The 14755-nt window shown below is 50.2% G+C and overlaps 1 protein-coding gene across 2 annotated transcripts in view; it reads right to left on the bottom strand.

Moving 5' to 3' along the window:
* MED26 (mediator complex subunit 26) overlaps positions 1–14755 on the bottom strand; it is a 52733-nt gene that overhangs the window by 16657 nt on the left and 21321 nt on the right. The window lies entirely within an intron of this gene.

The raw sequence follows: 14755 nt of genomic DNA, 5'->3' as shown, positions 1-14755 counted from the left end.
CCACCTGCTACCCTGCAACTCAAGAGCTCTGTGTGCAGCTGGCAGAACCACAGTGGGCACAGGGACTTTCTCAGTGGGCATTCCTGTAACAGGGGCCACCTTGGAGAGAACCAAGGAAACGCTCACGAAACAGGAAGGAGAGTCTGTACATTCTGTGTCAAACATTGCGTAAGGATGGATGCTCATACCCCACGACCCAACAATTCCACTCTGAGGCACATAACCAACAGACACATGAACACCCATGCATGGAGAACATATTCAGAACAGCCCCAACTAAAAACCACCTGAATGGCCATCACCAGCATCATGGGTGACTAAATCATGGTCTATCCTTTCAGCATGGAATGAACACAACATGAGATAAATCTCAAAACAGTGTCCGGCAAAAAAGCCAGGCACTAAAGAATACATTCTGTATTGGATTGAAAGCTGACAGGCAGGCAAGACTTCTCAGTGGTGACTGAAGTCAGGGAAACTGGGGGTGGCAAGTTGCTAGGGAGGGAGCAAGAGTGGCTTCTGGGGAAACGCTCTATTCCTCGCCCTGGGTGGGGGGTTACTCAGGCGTGTTCATAAGCATTCAATAAATTGTAAAGCTCACAACTTGTGCACTTTTCGTGGTGAGGCCATCCCATCCTGGAAACAGACGTCAGAGCTGCTGGGGTTGAAAAGGAGGAGACACTGGTGAGTCACTGTGGCTACCACACAGTGGCATAGACCCTCTGAGGGTCCCACAGAGAGGGCTGCACAAGGTCAGGCTACCTCTGAGACATGCAGCATGCCCTATGCTTCAAAGCTCATAGGGAAGCAGGTCCACACACTCCTGCCCTAAGCAGGGGGGTCAGGTCTGGGGAGGACAAGGGTGCTCTGCAGGTTCCAAGGAAGACACACTCAATAGCTCAGTGTCCTCAAGAAGAAGTAAGCTCTAAACTTACTGGAGAGGCAGGCAGACAGCACCCACTCCCTGGGCACTGCTGGCCAGCACTGTGCTGGGCATCTCTTATCATACCACAGTCTCTTCTGAGACCACAGACCCCAAAGCAGGTATTATGCTGTTTCCCCAGCATGGAAGCCAAGGCACCCATTAAACATCTGGCCACAGGTTCATTACTGACCTAAGCTGCTAATCTTGTGCAGTCAGCCCATGCCTGACTCCATGCAATAGGCCATCAGCAAGTCATCCTGGTGACCTGGGCAGAAACAGACAGCTGGCTTGAAGGAGGGCAATGAGCAATTAGGATAAGGAAAGTCTTCATGCCTAACCCAGGAAAGAAGATATCAAAGCAAAGGAGACTAGAAATTAAAGTGGGGGAGGCAGATAATATTTGAAAATCAATGTAATTTGTCCTATTACAAGGGCTCAAAATGAAAAAGCCTTATGATTATTCCAAAAGATAGGGGAAAAAACATTTGACAGAACTAGGCATTTCTTCATGATAAAAAATTTCAGCAAACTAGGAAAACAAGAGAACATACTAGGCCTGATAATTGCTTCAACAACACCCACAGCTGACATCATACTTGATGGTGAATGGCTCCATGTTTCCCCCTCACAGGTGCAAGACAAGGAGAGGTGCTCACCACTTCTATTCAGTCTTGTCAGGAGGTTCCAGCCAATGTCATAAGGCAAGAAAAAGGTCGGGGGGGGGGGGCATCCAGATCGGAAAGAAGAAGTAAAACTGTATTCACAAATAACAGAATTGTCCATGTGGAAAATCTTATAACACCTATAAAAAAACTACCAAAATAAATGAGTTTAGCAAGGTGGCAGGATACAAGTTCAATAGGAAATTTGGCTATATTTCTTTTTTTTTTTTTTTTTTGAAGATTTTATTTATTTATTTGACGGAAAAAGAGGCAGCAAGAGAGGGAATGCAAGCAGGGGGAGCGTGAGAGGGAAAAACAGGCTTCCCGCCGAGCAGGGAGCCGAATGCAGGGCTCAATCCGAGAACGCTGGGATCATGACCTGAGCCAAAGGCAGACGCTTAATGACTGAGCCACCCAGGCGCCCCTGGCTCTCCCTCTCCCTCTCTCTCTCTCTCTCTCTCCCTCTCTCTCTCTCTCTCTCTCTCTCTCTATATATATATATACAGGCAACAAACATTCAGGAAATGAAAATTTAAAAAACCAATTCCATTTATAATAGCAATTAAAAATATTAAGTACTTAGGGATACATTTGACAAAAGACATGAGAGAGGGGCACTTGGGTGGCTCAGCCATTAAGCATCTGCCTTCAGCTCAGGTCATGATCCCAGGGTCCTGGGATTGAGCCCCGCATCGGGCTCCCTGATCGGTGGGAAGCCTGCTTCTCCCTCTCACACTCCCCTTGCTTGTGTTCCCTCTCTCGCTGTCTCTGTCAAATAAATAAATAAAATCTTTAAAAAAAAAAAAAAAGACATGAAAGAGTTCAACACTGAAATGTGCAACATTGAAAAGTGCAAAACATGGCTGAGAAAAATTTAAAAAAGCATCAATTAATGGAGAAATATACCAGATAAATGGATTGGAAGAGTCAATAGTGTTAAGTTTCTCCCCTAAACTGATCTATATAGCTTCAATGCAATCCCAATGAAAATTCCAGCAGGATCTCTGCGAGAAATTGACAAGTTGGTTCTAAAATGTATATGGAATCATACAGAGGTCCTAGAGTAGCCAACAGACTTGGAAAAAAAGAAAACCAAAAGATTATAATCAAGACAATCTGGTACTTGAGTAAAGACAGACAAACAGATCAACGGAATAGAACAGAGTCCATTAACAGACCCACACATGCACGGTCAACTGATTCTTAACAAAGGTGTTAAGGAAATTCAACGGGGGATGAATAATCTTTCAACAAATAGTGCTAGAATAATTGGGTAGCCATATGGAAACAGCAACAACAAACAAACAAAATCCTTGATCTCTGCCTCACAAGATACACAAATATTAACACCAAATGGATCATAAACCTAAATGTAAGAATTGAAACTATAGACCATCTAGAAGAAAACACAGGAGGAAAACCTTAGTGACCTTGGGTTTGGGAAAGACTAAAAATATGACAGAAAAAGCAAAAAGTTTAGAGAAAACACAAACTGGATTTCATCAAAATTGAAAATCTTTCCTCTTTAAAACGTAACACTTATGAAAAAAAAGAAGGCAAACCGCACACAGGGAGAAAATATACATGAATCACATAACTAAGAATGGACTTGCATCTAGAATACATTAAAAAACTCTTTCGACTCAATGATTAGGTGAAGAACCCAAGGGGAAAAAATGGGAAAAATGGTTTGAAAGGATATTCAAATCTTTCATCAAAGAAGAGAGATGCACAGCATTATTAGTCATTAGGAAAATGCTTAAAACCACCATGAAATATCACTACATACCTATTAGAATGGCTAAAATTTAAAAGACTGACCATACCAAGTGCTGGTCAAGATGTGGAGCAACTGGAATTCTCATACACTGCTGGTGGGAGTATAACACAGTATAACCACCTTGGAAGACATTCTGGCAGATTCTTAACCTGAAAGTCCATCAACACATGGGTCAATAAATGAATCGTAGTATATCCACGAAATGAACTAATGCTCAGCAACAAAGAAGAATGAACTATTGATAAACACAACATGCATGAATCTGAAAATAAATATGCTGAATGAAAGAAGAGCCCAGACCAAAATAAAACAAAAAACAGTACATAGTGCATGATTTCACAAAATTCTAGAAAAGGCAAGCAAATTCTACAGTGACAGAAAGCAGATCAGCAGTTGCCTGGGGATTGGGGTAGGCCTGGAGGGAAGATTACAGAAGGGCAAAAAGAAACTTCTGGGAATGATGGATATGTTTATTACCCTGTGGTGATGGGCTTTGCAGATGGATATAGGTCAAAATATATCACACTGCATACTTCTAATGTGCACAGTTTACTGTATGTCAATTATACTTCAATAAAGCTCTAAATAACTGTGGAGGCCGGTGATACATGCAACAAGGGCCCAGAAAAAAAAAGGAGTGGTAGTCAAACAGTAGGAACACTTCTTTGTTGCAGGGGAGGCACAGACCCCCACCTGGGCTCAGCCCTCTCTGAGGTTGGAGGATGAGACCGAAAGTTCCTTCTCCCCTCAGTAAAATGAAGAGGACCGTCATGCCTGGGCATCCCAGGGGCATCATAAAGACTTAACAACAAATTCAATGTTGCATGTAACAGCTCCAGCAGGCACCAAACATCAGCTTTTCTTTCTGGGACATTCTACGTGTCCCCACAAACACCTGTGCATCCAACAGACTGTACATCCAAACTGCGCCTTGAAATAGGTGATCTGTGGCTTAGAGCCGGACCCCAGCCCTCTCAGGAAGACATGCTACAGCTGAAGCTGGGTAGCACTGTCTCACAGGTTATGACATAAAAGGCTCACTAGCCACCAAAGGCTGAACTTAAGGACATGTGCCCTCCTCAGCTTGCCCTCAGGGTTTTGTCATACTTCTACTGGAGACCCAAGAGAGGGAGCCAACTTCCTGTGCTCACATGAGAGAAAGGCCAGTGGCCACAAACAGCTACAGAAAATCTGAGGCAAACGACAGTCTTTTCTTCCCCCACACAGTGCCATGAGCAATAACCTACATCCTGACATGAAAATAGCCTCCATGCGTCTGACAGCTTCTTTTCCCTCCTAGCTCTGCATGTTTTTTCCAACCAGACTTAAGCTCCTGTGACTGAATTTGTCTGAAACTCTGATTTTCCCTCCAGACAGCTGAGCTAGACCCCTACTACTCTCAAGTGTGACCTGGGGCTCAGTAGCACCAGTGTCACCCAGAGCTGCTTGGACGGGCACAATCTTGGGTCTAAGCCCAGACCTCCCAGATCAGAGATGCATTTGAACAAGCCCTTGAGAAGATTCACACACAGAGAGATGGTGGACAGAACCACCTTCCTAAGGCAGAAGGTTCTGCTTGGCACCTCGTGCCCAGCCCATTCAGATACTCCCCAGCAGTAATGCCACCACCAACACCTGCATCGTGCTTTCCAGAGCACAGGGCTCCTCCAATCCTGATGACAACCCTAAATCTGGACAAGGATGTGATGTGCCCAAGTTCACACATCTACAGGCCAGACAGGTCACTGGACTGCCCCACCAACGGTGGGCTAGAGAATCCACAGAGCCCACTGGGCCCAGCTGTGGGACCCTGCCCATCCCATGCCAACCCCAGAAATGGCTCTGCCTAGAGGTGGTGTGACGGGGTCCAGGTGAACCACCACAGAACAGAAGGACAGTGACCCTCCAGGCTGAGGAGATGAGGGGGATGTGCCGCCATCGGCCAGCAGTGGTGCCTGTTCTCAGAGAGGATGGCATGTGGCAAATGTAGGCTTCGGGGCCACAGAGCCCTGTGCATAGGCAGTCCCCCTCAGCGAACATTAGCAAATCATACCACACATGTCCCTTCCAAACAGGAGCCCAAGAGCAGCAAACCTGACCCACTAGCCCCACAGGACATATGGAACCTGTCACCACCATCTCCACAACCTATGGCAGCCCCCACCATCCCCCAAGGGCTGCCAGGGCCCAGGCCTCATCCACTCCCAGAGCTCCTGTCCCCAAAGCACCTCCCCTCTTCCAAACCACAAAGCCAGGGTTTCTGAAATAATTCTGCTTCAGCTCTAACGAGGACCAAGTAGCTTCTGTGGGCTGGGCCGATGACCAATTACAACATGGGTGACATCTTCTAAGGGGGAGACGACACTTTCCAGGTTCCAGTCAACTGCCTTCCATACCGCTGCCTTGGAGGAACACACCTGCTTCACAGATTAGCAGCTGTGAGAACATCACCAAACCCTCAGTTCTGAAAACACAAGTCAACTAAAAAACTCACACACACCTCACACTGACAGCTGCACCCCTCACAGGACTCGACCAGTCAGCCCACGCAAGGCTAGTGCTGCCTCTGCCGCAGACTCTTATCAGTCCAAACTCCACTTACTGCCTGGTCCCCTGACCTGCAAGGGGAAAAAGCACACGTCTCCAGAGAGGAAGGGACTCAACAACCCTCGGCAACACCTCACCCATCAAGATCCTGGTGCCAAGGACCCTACCTGGAAGGGCGCCCCTCTCCCACCTGTGCGGAAAGTAAGGCCAAGCCACCACGTTAGCCCTAGCTAGGAGCTCTGACAAGCTCGCCCTTTCCTGGGAGGGTGGCTGGGCGGGGGAGAGTGAGCTCTGCGAGCAGCCCACATGCTTCCTCTGTCTTTCCTTAGCCTTCACCCCTCACAACATTCCAGCTTGCTGTTCACTGTCTTACTTGTTGTCCGAAGGTGCCCCCCCACCTGCAGGAAGGCTCCACAAGAGCAGGGGCTTATTCACTGTCGCCTCCTCAGTGCTTAGAACAGTGCCTGGCACAGAGCAGGGACTGGAAAAGCGAGTGAATGAAGGAACGAACAAAGGGACAGACGAATAAGGTCCCATTTTACTATCCTCGGTTGAGAGGCACCATGTTTACTTCAATATTCAAATATCTCAAAGGTCTCCCTCTGTGGCAAGTCGGAATCTGCTGCCACCAACTTGGTGTCCAGAAAACAAATACGCCTTGTCCCATTTCTAGCTGTCACCTGCACTGGTCACCTACCTCCCGAAGGTCATGGGAACAGGGAGGTGACTCTCAGTGGTCTTCACACATCCCTACAAAGGCACCATTGTCTGGGGATGGGGGAGGGCAGGCAGAGGGAAAGCCAAGGCAAGAGCAGGAGGAGGCTGGCTGTTCTTGTCCCCTGAGGCTGTGGCTGGGGTGGCACAGACTTTGTTACCCCTCCAGGCAAACATATTTGCTCAGCAGTACTCAGTGGCTTGGGGAGAGTCTTTCATTTTCAATACAGTGGCCTGGAAGTTACTACAACTACAAATATTTTCTCCAACTTACCTTCTTGGCAACCCTGAAATTATTCCAAAGGGTTACATAAGGAGGGAGAAGAGAAGCCATGTGAGGTTTTTGCAAAGCCAGACATAAAAGTAACATGGAAACCAAACATCACAATCCACTGTGGTAACTTGGGGACAGCAGTGACAGCATTATCTGCAAGGTGGCAGCGCTGCTTAGCATGGCAGACAAGTGGAAGATTGCTGTTAGAGGATGAGGGCACAGTGGAGGGTCACCACAGCTCCAGAGGCCACTTGCTACGAGGAGCCAAATCATACTGCTTCTTCTCAACCTTCCCTGCTGGAGGCCTCAAAAGGGAAAGGCTGACCACCCAGCAGCGGCCCACGGGGCTGGAGTGGACTCCTGTGGCACTTCCTATCTCGCTCCAAACTACTTGCCTCTCACGGGAAGTGGCAGCAAAACTGACCCTGAGGCCAGGAGCCTGCCCGATGGCTTGAGTGTCAGAGGACAAAGCCCTGCAGTGAGTCTCAAGGTCCCCTTTACCAAGGTCAAAGGAAGGCAGGGTCCTGGCTGGGCCCCAGGAGCAGCACTGCAGCAGTTTTTCCTCATCTTAAATGCACGCAGGCAAAGAACGCTGAGCAGCACTGGGAAGAGAGGATTTCGCTTTTCACTGTATTTCCTTCTACGTATCATTTGCTAACATTACTTCCTCAATATTTTAAACCTATTTTTTGACGTGTTGTCTTAAGTCTGTTTTTTCCCCTTTTTATCCTCACCATACAGTTGGGTAACCAAACACAGTCAGCCACAGCAAGAAAAAATAGAGTAGTGCATCTAGGGGAGGAAACAGAAGGCAGGATTTTACTACAACCTACGATAACATTAAAAAGGATCTCTACCTGTCACCGTACCAAAATGGCTCTGCCTGGGCAACCTGTCACCAAAGCCCAAAGCCGAGGAGCTGTCAGCCCGGCCTCCTCCCATCTCTCACAGCAGTTCTTCTGGGCATGCCCTCCGCAGCCTCATCTCCCTCAGCCCAGCGATCCTCAAGCCCCAGCCCCACCTCACGCAGCTCCAAATCTGCACTGCAAGCCCAGGCGCCACATCTGGACCTCACCCACCCACCTGGGGGCTCTTCTTCCACATCTCCGAGGCACCCGGGGCGTCCACAGGCCACTGGCCAACTCCCCCGCCCCACGATGGGACCCTGTTCCTGCAAGGCTGTGTGCTGGGAGCAGCACGGGCAGAACAGGCTCGCCCGGAGCCCATTAGCCAGCCCCGTACCCTCCCCTGCGGCAGGCACTGCGCCTCCAAACAAACCCACCCACACTACCCCCTGAGTATGTCTTCTTTACACTCTCATTTCAATCCCCTGACACGGGGGGTCTGAGCCCCCCTCCTTAGCTGTGACAGGTGCTCTGTCTGAACATGCCTGCATGTGGCTCCGTAACTCTTCACGCCAAGTCTCCTTAACCCCTTTGGTTTTCCTCTCCTCTGAGAGCATCTTCCGAGCCCCCATCTGTGTCATATGTGTGTCCTCGAACTCCCACAGCCCAAGAGGCAGATACCAACATGGCTCAGGTCTGACCCCAAAGGTCAAACTCTGCAGCACTGTCTCCCCTGAGCTCCTAGCATTCCCACCGACCTGAGCCATGGCAACGTTTCCGTGGGTGACTTTCCCACACTCGTCCCAAGCAAGTGACAATTACGCAGTTGAAACTGCATTATAGATGCTATTTTCTCTTTTCGGTTAACCCTTACTTCCTCCTGTTGCTACATAATCTTTATAAAGATCACGTTTAACAGCTCAATGTTTCATCAATGCATCATAATTTCCCTGACCTTCTCCAACTGCTGGACACACCATCTCCTTACGGGTTCTCCTACTGCAATCAATGTTGAAGTGAACATCTTCACACATACCACTTCCCTCATTTTTTTTTCCTTAGGAATAAACTCCTGAGTATTAAAATTTGCTCCAAGGGTCCAAATACTTTAATGGCAACTGGTATTGCCCCGACTGTTTTTGACTCTCCGCTTATGCAATGTGATGACCCCACTGCCAAGGGGAGGAAGAAAGCAAAGGGTCCAGAGAGGTGGGCCTACCTGCCTGACAAAGCCGCACAAAGGTTGTCAGGGCTGTTATCCTGCTCTCTTTATCTATCCATCAACTCTGCATGAGTATGGCAGTGTGTCTCCAGACATGAGGAAGCAGAGGAAGGAAAGAGGACCCAGCGCAGGCGATCCTCCAAGTCTGGCACTGAAGCCACCTCCTTGCACAGACACACAGAGAGAACTGGGCTCTCACCACCCAGCTGCTGGAGAAGACAGGCTCATTGTCAATGAGACTGTCACTCTACCCAGAAGGACAAGGACATACCTGCATGGACACAATGGCACAGGGCTGGGGACATTCCCCAAGAGGCTTGAAGTTGAACATCACTTTCTTGTACCTCTCCAAAAAGGAATGGGGGCAATAGGATCTGAGGTGGGATCTCTAGAGACTCCTCTGGGTGTCTTGGGCAAAGTGAGGCCCTGAACAGGGTATGACGGCTTGCTCTCCCTTCCTGTCTACCCCAGCTCTCAACCCAAGACCACTGTGTGGCACACCATGCTACAACCCCAAGCCTGAAAACAACCAGCCTAAGGCAATGCAGATTCAAACCCCACAAGAGGACGGAGACCCCACCACACGGGCTGCATCCTGTACACCGTGCATGAAGAGGCTGGCCCTTTCGTGCCCACACAATGGAGGATGGCAGAGGTACAAGGCCCATGAAGACAGCAAGCATGAGCCCTTGAGCACGTCCACCAGACATCACCCAGATGGAGGCAGCGTATGGCTCCCCTTCTCCCGGAGCTCTGGGTACTTTTAGGACCTGTGTACAGTAGGTGAGCCAGAGCCTGGGATGACAACCCCAGCCGCTGTTCCTGTCTTTGCGCCCAGCACTACCAGCTGGCGACCACAATCTCTATTCAGAGCAGCCTCTAAGGCAAGTTTAATTCTCATTTCACAGATGAGGAGACAGAAGCTCAGAGAAGTAGAACAACTTGCCCAAGGCCAGACGAGGTGAAGCAAGATCTGAACCCACACCCATCTGACTCCAAATCCACGGGCTCTCTCTGGTGCTGCTACCCTATATAGTGCATCGTGGTATAACAAATTCTCTAATGTCTACTTTTTAAAGTCTATTTTAGCAATTTATTTCTTTGGAAGCAAGAAGTTGTCTTCCCACTGTTGTTTAATGTCCATATACTCAACCGACTAAGACAATCATGCACAGGCAAGCATTAGGACAAGCTCCTTTTCAAAAAGTGACACTGGAAAACACCAAAGAAAGCACACTGAAACCACCTCCCGAGTCTGCCCTCTCCAGTTCCCACTGGCGCACAGAGGTGCCCCTGACTCCATGGGCTACTTGGGGGCCCTGCAGCCATCATCTGTCCATAGTCCTGCGGCATCACCACATGGCCACGTTGAGGCTGTTTTCAAGCTGCCTCCTTGGAGCGACCAGAGCCCAGGCCTGTTCCAGACCCAGGCCAATCCAAACACAAACTATCCCCTTTGATCCAGGTCCCACGTGGGCTCTGGCGACACAATGGTGAGGGAGCCTCATAGTCTTAATTCAGCAGCACCTGCTGATAGCACACCCTGCATCAGAACCCTTGTTTTTCTGTCTCCCAGTACAGCAAATAAAATTCACGGAACTTGTTACCACTGAGAAGTCACATCAATAGTTAGCATCCTCAGCACACCTTCTGACAGCTGAACTGTACACGCGGCAGGGCACTGGACAACAGTCCCAGTCTCCTGGGCTGCTCCAGAGCTAGGCCCCTAGCTTGCCGCCCCACAGCCCCATGGGTCCACAGGCCCCAGGCCACCTGCAACACAGATGATGAAAATGACATCACTTCTGACACTGCCACATCAGGCCTGCCCAGCTATGCTGATCATCTGTAGTAAGCATTAGGATGAACTGTAAGGGAGAATATGTGCTAAGACAACAAACATATCAGAGAGAACAAGTTCAGCAGTAGCTGAAAACTCAGACACTGTTAATGAATAGAAATCTAACAAATGCAATAAACAAAATAGAAGTAATAAAAAATACAGTACACTGACTGCAAAAACAACTGATACCAAATCCTGGGCCCCTCTCAAACTTCCTGAGCCCCACACACATCCCGAGAAAGCTCCCAGAGGGGGTCCATGCCCCCCTGGATCCTGAAGCAGGAAGAAGCCTTGGAGAGAGCTCGCTAGTCAGGCCAGGGTTCCAAGTGCCACCTGAACGCTTGCCCTTTAGTTTTCCCACTTCACTCTTGCCCTGAACAATAGTACCTGGGCTTTGGGAAGCAGGTTATATTTTTTCTAGTACCATTACAATAAATGCACAGCTATCAAAATAAAACATGTTCACCTCCAACAAACCCATAAAGTCCTTCTCCGTGGTGAACAATACTGATCCCCCAGCCCACAGCCTTTGCTTTACTCACTGGAGTCCTCATCAACTCACAGATGAGCTTCAGTCTCTGCCCCTCCAAAACAGATGCCACGCATCTCACAAAAAAGACTGTAAATATGATGCAAAGTATCTCCAGGCCCTGCAGGAAGCAGAAGAGCGGGACAGCAGCAGCAACGGGCAGGAAGAGGAGGACCAAGCTTACAGTAAACACTTTTTCTGACCCTGAACCCCATATTAAGGTGAGGAGAGCCAGAAAAGAACCATTCAGACACTGCTGCATTTCTGCTTCTGCCAAACTCGACCAGGGGATCTTCTCACTCCTCCCTGTTTCTCTAGGACTTTGGTTGGGGCCTCCTTGGGGGGTGGCAGGCATTTATCTGATCCCCGTTCAGTGCCTGCTATGTGCCAGATTCTGGGTGGGGGTGGGGTGGGGACTGTCCTCAAGCCCTGGCTCAAGGAGCCCCATCCTGGTGGTGGAGACAGGCGACTGTACCAGCAGGGCTCCAGGGAAGGCACTGCAGAGAGGTGAGGCTCAGGAGGGAAGAATGGGGGGTGCAGAGCCATAGGCATGCACAGACTTGCAATCGGGGGGGAGGTAAGGGGGACTGTGAGGACAGGAGAAAGAGGCAGGCAGAGGCCTGCTGTGACAGATATTGGTTTGGGAACTCCAAACTCAGCCTGCCTTGTAGAAGCTGGGGTTCCCCAAGGGTGTGCGCGGAGGAGGGGGAGGAGTTGAGCTGCAGTTCCCATCACCCCTGAGGAGTGTACTGAGCCCATCTGAGTCCCTTGGCCGAAGTCTCTACTGCCCATCTGTGCCCAAAGCCCCTCCACAAGTTGCTGGCACTGCTCTCCTTCCCCGTCAGCCTTGGGCTGGAACTGGGGTTCTGCTGTAGCACCCTGCCATAGGGCAGGGCCAGTTGCTTCAGGCCTCATCTGTGCCTTGGGGGAACAGCGCCATCCAGCTCATAGGTGCTCCGAGGACTGCAGTATGTGCCAAACCCACTCCCTGAGGCCCTATGTGGGAGTCTCTCCACCAAAGGGCACTAACTACCAGTTGCCAAAGGGGCACCTGCTCTGCCTCTGCCTCCGTCTTGACATAACACTGGATTCCCACCAGGCTGAGTGAAGGAACAACAGACACATTCTGCCTCCCCTTCGCTGATCACCGACCAGGGCCCCTTGCTCCTGAAATTGGATCTGGCCTCACAATCTTCTTTAACCCAGAGCTCAGAGCAGGTAGACCACTGAGCACTGGGGTGCAGGGGGAGCCTGGCCTATCCTCTTCAGTTATACCCAGCAATCTCCCCCTCCCCTAACCTGAGTTCCTCTAACTGCATGTCTGCCAACAACACCCTAAGGGGGCCCCTGCCTGAGTGTCTGACCAAGACGCTGAGACATACAAACACTCAAAACCACACATGACACACACACACACACACACACACACACACACACACACACACACACACACACCACCAGACCCCAGAGGCCCTGTCAGGAAGTCTTGGCCCAGCTTTCTAAGCCCCAATCAGCTCCCCAGGTTTCTTGCTTCCAAGGCCGCCTTCTCACTGCAACTCTGATAGTGCTCCCCCACCAAGCATGAGGCAGTCTCTGGGTCCTCCCCCCCAGTCTGTCACTCCCAATGATAAGACTGCAGGCGCTGCTTATTGTGGAAGCTTTGCCTGTAAGATGTACTATGAAGAGCCTCAATAAAGCAAACTGGGCACTACTTAATAAATTCTTACTACACAAAAAAATTAAATTAAAATTTAAAAAAAACAGAAAAAAGAAGAAAAAAAGAAGAAAAAAAAAAAAGAAATTCTTACACATAGCTCTACAAATTATTGTCCAAAGTGGTCAGGCTCTATCAGCCCCTTTTTACAGGGAGGAAGTTAAGGCACAACGAGGTCACCTATTCCACCTGAGGTCACACAGCTGGGTTTGGGGCCCCAGCAGCCTGGCAACCAAAATCTGGCTCTTCACCACATGCTCCACTGCCTCTCCCAGAAATACACAGATAAAGCACAGTGTGGCCTTGAAGGCACTCCTGGTGTGACTGGGCAGGCGGGCAGGTGGGACGGTGGGATATTCAGGGTATTCTGAGGCCTCTAAGAAGCGGGATGGAGGGTGTCTCTGAGGAGACCTGAAGAGTGCACAGAAGTCTGTAGGCCAGACCAGGAAGGTAAGGACTCGTCAGGTTAAGTTGGGAGCAAAGGGCCACGGGCACACAGTAGCACCACCAGATGAGAGTGAGAGGAGGGCTATGGCAGGTTACATAATGGACCCCAGGCCATACTCAGAGCAAGGTGTGACATGGTCAGATCAGACTGCAGTTTTAAACAGCCGGATCCAGCTGCCTGGTGGAGAGCTCAGAGCAGAAGCAGAGAGAAAATCGGTAGGTGCTGGCCAGCCCCACAGAGTGAGACGGTGACAGGCACACCGGGGTGGATGTGAGATGAAGGGGGACACGGAGGCAGGACCCAGGGGCTCAGGGCTTGTTTGAGGAGAGGGACAGGGCAGAAAGGGAGGACATGCAGCTGGATGCCAGGGAAGCACTGTCCCAATGACGTGTGTCCGTTAGTGCGCTCACTTCCCAAGGCTCTAAGGACGGACTGCTCATGGATCACCACGTTTCACCTACCCTGAGATGTGCCAGTATACCACTAAGAGACAAATGGTGCTAACTGGAAGACACGGCCTGACCCCAGAGACATTACAATGTGACTGAAAGGGACACACCTCACTCCTCAGTCCTCATACCCCGAGTGCTCACAGTCAGGCAAAGGTACACGGTCTCCCTCACACCCGACAGAACCTCTGGGACCAGGTACTGCCCCCAACCATCCCCTTCCCTCAACCATGTCTGAACAGATCCCAAGGCATGCATACAGCTTCTTTCCTCCCACCGGGCCTGGGGTAGCAGCTGCCACACCTGAATGCCACATCTCCCAGCCCAGCCTGCACACAGCTCCACCAGCAACCTTTCCAAGCTCCATTCAAAAACAGCTTTGGGGCCCTAGTAAAAAAGCCTCAGCACGCCTGAGCTCCTGGGAGGTCCTTCTGCCTGGGCTGCCCTTCCTCCGGTTTGCCCCACCCACCTCATCCATCTTCTGCACTGAGCCACTACGCCCTGTCACCCTGTTCATGCTCACACAGCACTGGGGCTGACAAGCACCACATACGCAATTGGATGGGGCAGCCGAAAGAGTGAAGAGGCGGGGCATGGAACCCAGAATCTTCTACTGTAACATCATCAGCTTCTGTGTCTCTAAGGGGGGGGGGGGGCGATCGCCCTCCCGTGGGATTGTGCGACAATCTGCCCAGCACATGGTCAAGTGCTGGCCAGCTGGGGGTCCTGATCCGTGCAATGGGAATCATCACAGTCATCGCCTCTCTGGACTCCTGATAAACCAGATGTGCTCCTGAGTGCTT

The sequence above is a fragment of the Ursus americanus genome, chromosome 14 (genome assembly GCF_024610735.1).
Source record: "Ursus americanus isolate L20-20 chromosome 14, mUrsAme1.1.p, whole genome shotgun sequence".
Lineage (NCBI taxonomy): Eukaryota > Metazoa > Chordata > Mammalia > Carnivora > Ursidae > Ursus > Ursus americanus.
The sequence above is the reverse complement of the archived record's forward strand: the minus strand, read 5'-3'. Positions and strand labels throughout refer to the sequence as shown.